This window comes from Maylandia zebra, unplaced genomic scaffold (assembly GCF_041146795.1).
Source record: "Maylandia zebra isolate NMK-2024a unplaced genomic scaffold, Mzebra_GT3a scaffold11, whole genome shotgun sequence".
In the NCBI taxonomy this organism is placed as follows: domain Eukaryota; kingdom Metazoa; phylum Chordata; class Actinopteri; order Cichliformes; family Cichlidae; genus Maylandia; species Maylandia zebra.
Genome location: NW_027490041.1, coordinates 5,317,329 through 5,323,131, shown reverse-complemented (window position 1 = coordinate 5,323,131; position 5,803 = coordinate 5,317,329). Strand labels below are relative to the sequence as shown.

The 5,803-nt window shown below is 44.3% G+C and overlaps 1 long non-coding RNA gene across 1 annotated transcript; it reads right to left on the bottom strand.

The window, feature by feature from the left end:
* Positions 1-2,965: 2,965 nt before the first annotated feature.
* LOC143416041 (uncharacterized) lies at positions 2,966-5,517 on the bottom strand. Its single transcript, XR_013096468.1, has 3 exons — positions 5,414-5,517; positions 3,127-3,247; positions 2,966-3,042 (listed from the first exon to the last, which is right to left on the bottom strand). It is a non-coding gene; the product is annotated as an uncharacterized LOC143416041 (long non-coding RNA).
* Between the last annotated feature and the right edge of the window lie 286 nt (positions 5,518-5,803).

The following is a 5,803-nucleotide window of genomic DNA, read 5'->3' as shown; positions in this document are numbered from 1 at the left end:
CTTCCATCTCTGGAAAATGTTCATTTATCCAGCAGCTTAAATCTTTAGATAAATCCTCTTACTGCTCTGCAGACGGTCAGCCAGCTCCTCCTGCTTCATTCTCCTCAGAAAGTCCACTGTGATCTTCACAAATGCCTTTCTGCTGCTGCTCCTCTGACTCTCTAAGCATTCTGGGTAATCTGGACTCAGAACCTTCTGGATCTTCTTCAGCTCGTTCTTCACAAAAGTGATGATGTTGTCCTCCAGCAGCTGGAACAGAATATTTATGAATGAGCCAATCAGACTGAAATCATGGAGCCAAACATCAGATCCATGTTGGACACACTGACGATCCACTGGTCTACAAAGAGCAGCATGGAGATGACTGTGAACAGAACAGATGTAACAGTAGTTGTTGTACATGTACAGACCATAAATATGGAGTCCAGCTGTGTTTGATGCTGCTGGGCAGACTGACCACTGGGACCCTCTGAGCTCTGCTGCTCCACTCTGTGGAGGAACCATGAAGGATTAGATCAACACAGGATAAAGATCCAGGAGTTTCTGCTCAAATAACTTCATCTGAATCAAGCCTGTCAAGTTTTAGACTCTCAGATTCTGAAGATATATTTTCTGTTTTCTATGAACTTTCTTTCATCAGTGATGGAAGTGATGATGCTGCAGAAGCTCAGAGGAAACTTTGAGAAAACTGTGATGAACCATCAACTAATGTTCTCAGCAGGCCAAAGGTCCCTGAATGTAACTGTGCAGTAGATTCATCGAGTGTTTGAAACCTGACCACTTCCATATGTTTTCATTCTAACACAAGAAGTCCTTTTCTCATTGCTTTGATTTGAGTTTTCATTTGAGTTTTCTGAGTCTCGTATTTGGAGTCGAGTCTAATCAATGATCTGACAGAAGAACATTAAAAAGGATTTACCACTGCTGTCAAAATTAACATGTAGGGTTAGGGTTAGGGGTTCATCTGTTATCATGATTAACATGATAAAAACCTTTAACACGACACATCTGGAGCGCAGAACGACTCAAAATCCCTGAAATGTTTCTATCAACGCACTTCGGGCAGTTTGTCCGAGTAGAGTTACCTTTGCACACGTGCAGATCATCTGTTAGTGACGGCAGCTGAACCAATCAGCTCAATATGGAAGATGACAAACACACACTGACCTCTCGATGGAAAGTTTGAGCATTAAAAAAATAACAAGACGGACCAGCCGACCAACATGAAGGATTCTGCACATCGTGACAGAAGGAATTTTCTTTTCACCGAAGCACTTCCAGCTTAAAATATCACAACGATGCAAAGCACTGATGACACAACTGCCAAGTGGACAAACTGCAGACCTGTTAGTGTTGTTAATAACATAGTTTTGGTTCCTCGTGTCAAAGACTTGAAGAAGAGTGACAGAGAGTGTTAGACTGCTGCAGGATCAGTGCCACCTCCACAGACCTGTGAAGAAAATGATGGTTTGACAGATGGGCTCAGATTCAGGATCAGCTGAGGAGTTTGTGGCTGACAGAATCCTGCAGGTACAGAGCAGAGCCCATCATTAGCATGCAGGACTGTCCCTGGGGGGGTCGGCTCATTCAGGAGGTTAATCAATGTTTACATGTTCAATAAACATGTTAAGTGTGTAAATTTGCCCTTTTCTCTCGAGTCTGTTTGCTCATGAAATGAACTTTGATTCGTTTACATTAAAAATGATGTTTAATGGTGATTAATCCAAATGAATCCACAGTAACCCTGTGATGAGTCTGATTAAACATTTTCATTAACAGCAGTAATATAGATTATATATTATTATATATTAGTGCACACTTAGCTTTTAGTATATATGTTTGTTACAAAGTTGTATTTACAGCAGAGAAGCTGAGTTAAAGACTGAAAACTATTCAAAGTCTCTTTGAATTGAAGCGTTTAACATTCTTTGTGTTTATTCTGCATTGACTTCATTATATGGTGTAAACGTCTGTTACAGGCTTAAATATAAAGTTGGAAAAATGTAACTGCAGCTATTGATCAAGTAATTGTGATTAATCAGGATTAATGACAGAAGATTGTGTCATTAATTAGTCATGTTTTAATCTACTGACAGCACTAGTGTTCACTCTGGTGCCTCCAACTGGTTTACGCCCTTTCAACACCTTCGTGGTCAAAAGTGTACACGCACAAAATCTACAATAAAACCCTCACGCAGCAATAGGACAGACACACAATCCATTTATCTCTGTGTCTCAAACACACACACACGTGTATTCAAAGCCTCGATTTGTTCATATTTCATCTGTTGTGTTTTTATCTTCAGCGTTTTCAGTGTTGCTGCATTTACACCAAAAATGTTTCCATTGATGAATCAGATTGATTTGAATGTGTTTCATCCATACAAATCCCTCCCTGGTGGTCACATGACTCTATAACATAACAGGAGTCATGTGACAAGAGTTTCATGCTGTAAAATGTCAAAATGGTTGAATGTGGTGGAGTAAAAATGTGAGATGTCAACTACTTTTCTTCAATATGAAATGTTTGCAGGGCCTGACAGGAAGTGGACGGACGCTCTGATCACTTCCTGTTTGCTGAAGTGGGTTTTCAGTTGTTTAGAAACCAAAGGCTTGTTTTAAAAGACAGTTTAAATGGGACTGAGGGAACGACGTGTTTGTAGTTTATATCCAACAACATCGAGCAGTTTAATCAAAGAGTTCATGTTACTAACAGCTCACCTCTCTGCAGCAGACACAGGCTGGACTTTAAATTCAATGGGGTGATGTTTAGACCCGTCACTCTTTAAGGACACAGAGCTGGGTCGAGGTCCAGGTTTGAGTCTCTGATGGATCCTGAAAAAGTTATAAATCTTCAGTAAAATTCTCATCACATATCAGCTGATATTATTGGGGTTAGCTTACCTTTTCTCAGGTGACTGTCTTTGCTCAAATCTCTTAATGACATCTTTGACTGAGTTACTTTCACCTTTAGACCAGTCACTCCTTAAGGACACACAGCTGGCTTCAGGTTCATGTTTACGTTTAGTTCCTTGTTTCTTCCTGTGAATAATGATGGAGCAGTGATGTGAGTGCTGAGCTGTGACATGGAGAAGAGTCATGGACAGTTAGAGATGGTCATCTCACCTCTGAGCTTTGGTCTGGCTCTCATGTTCCCCACACAGAGTGCTTTTAGAGGGAGGGACTCCCTCCTCTCTGTCCTCACACTGATCCATGCTGCTCAATTCAGCTCACACACACTTTCTACCTGCAGAGGAAACACAAATCATTCATGTGCACATCAGCTGAAATCCTCCTTTCATCATGTGTGCTGTCCAAATATCAGCTGCTTCTTTCCTGCTTCATCTCAGTGTCAGCTGGATGCAGTCAGACAGCAGTGTGAGGCAGAGGAAGCTGCCATCAGCTGCTCTGCTATCAGTCCACTAGATGGAGCCTGAAGCACACACGATGCATTCACTGACACACACTGATTCACTGTGACTGGAAGCTTCAGTCAGTCCAACACGTGTGAACAACATTTTAAACATTTCAGCTGATCCAGGATTCAAAGAGGATCAGCAGAGTTAAAGCTTCACACTAATTCTTCCTGCTGAGTTTGCAGAGAACTGCACACACACTGATTCACTGCTAATGAGAAGCTTCTTCCATCCAGTAATTCATCATCCATCAGCTCTGCTGCTGCTCTCAGTCCTGGACTCTGATCACACACTAAAAGCAGCTTTTTAACTCGTGTCTGTAAGAACTCTTAGTGTTAGCTTAGTGTTAGCTTAGCTTTAGCTTAGTGTTAGCTTAGCTTTAGCTTAGTGTTAGCTTAGCGTTAGCATGCTGTGTGCTAGCTCAGCGTCAGAGCTCTGCAGGTGTCTCGTGTGTAAATATTAATCACAGTGACAGTAAAGGAGGTAAAGGGCTGTGACGTCATCACGTACGCTGCGTCCTCTGTGGGCTCTGCGTGAACTCAAAGTACAAACTACAAGTACACAAACACGAACGTAGCTCAGAGTGGCGGACACACTCGGCCTCGTTGGTCCAGCTGTGAGTCCGTTACCGTGAACTATGGAGCGGCAGATTTGTGTTGAACTAAGCTGCACACAGCTGATGTTAGCCAGGAAACATTACACACTGACTTTAATGGAGAGACCGGAAATACAAACACACACAGTTTGTTGTGTGAAGAAATCAAACACGAGCTGAACAAACAGTAAAGTTCCTAAAGACAAACTGTTAAAGGAGGAAACAAAGCAAACTTACAGTTTCTTCACACACCAACAACAAGCTCCACTCCACACCTGGACACTAAACACGGACACACAGGTGATGCAGCTGGTCAGGCTGCTCTCCACAGTGCAGCTGTAGAACCTGCTGAGGATCTTGGCCAACATACCAAATTTCCTCAGCCTCCTCAGGAAATACAGCAGCTGCTGAGCCTTCTTGACCAGCTGTGTGGTGTTCAGTGTCCAGGTGAGGTCCTCACTGATGTGGACGCCCAGGTACTGCTGCTCACCCTCTCCACTTCACGCTCCCGGGTAAACAGCGGCTGGTGAGGCCTCTTCTTCTTCCTCGTGTCCACTATCATCTCCTTTGTCTTATCAGTGTTGAGGGTGAGGTTGTTGTCCTCACACCGTGACACCAGACCAGCCTCCTCTCTCCTATAAGCCACGTCGTCCTCTCCAGTGATGCGACCGATCACTGCAGTGTCATCCGTGAACTTCAAAATGATGTTGTCTTTGTTGGAGGTGACACAGTAATGAGTGACCAGGGTGTAGAGGATGGGGCTGAGGACGCAACCCTGTGGGACGCCAGTGTTTGTCTGCCAGTCAAACAGTCCTGTAGCCAGTCACAGAGGGTGGAGGGTGCAGGTCGAGTGTAGCCAGTCACAGAGGGTGGAGGGTGCAGGACGAGTGTAGCCAGTTACAGAGGGTGGAGGGTGAAGGGTGCAGGTCGAGTGTTGCCAGTCACAGAGGGTGGAGGGTGCAGGTCGAGTGTAGCCAGTCACAGAGGGTGGAGGGTGCAGGACGAGTGTAGCCAGTCACAGAGGGTGGAGGGTGCAGGTCGAGCGTTGCCAGTCACAGAGGGTGGTGTACAGGTCGGGTGTAGCCAGTCACAGAGGGTGTGTATTTGTGTATTTGAGTTTGACACCCCTGGTGTAATGTATGTATGGTCCGAAGGGTAAGATGGCGCTGGCATGGCATCAATCAATCAATTAGCTTTGGTAAATTATGAACAGGCATCAGCGCGGTCACCTATACTGTCCTTTAGTGCTGGAGCAGCAGGAACACCAGTTAATCTGAAACCTGTTTTTCTCTCTAAACCAAAGTGACAGCAGGCTGAGTCAAAGACAGAAACCTTATTTAAACACCAAACATTCACCGGCTTCACTTCCTGATCCAGGATTCAAAGAGGACGTTGAACTTACTCAGCTTCTTCCAATGAACGTCTTCACTCTGCAGCTCTCTGCTGTCTGGACCAGGTCTGTGTAGAAACAGAGAAAATCCTCTGCTTCTTCTCCGTCAGCAGTCCTCTGTGTCTGCAGGCTGAAGTCACACTAAACACTTCACACCAGCAAAGACTCTGAAGCTCACAGGTCAAAGGTCAGCTGCTGCACCTTATGTGATATTAATTTGATCAATAATTAACCTGCAGCAGGTTTCTGCTCCAACACTCTAAACAACCCTGAGAAAGAATAAGATAATGTGGGTGTGTCTGCAAGCTTCAATAGATAAGCATTAAACACTTCACACCAGCAATGAGTCTGAAGCTCTCAGGTCAAAGGTCAGCTGCCGCACTGTATATAACAATTCAACAG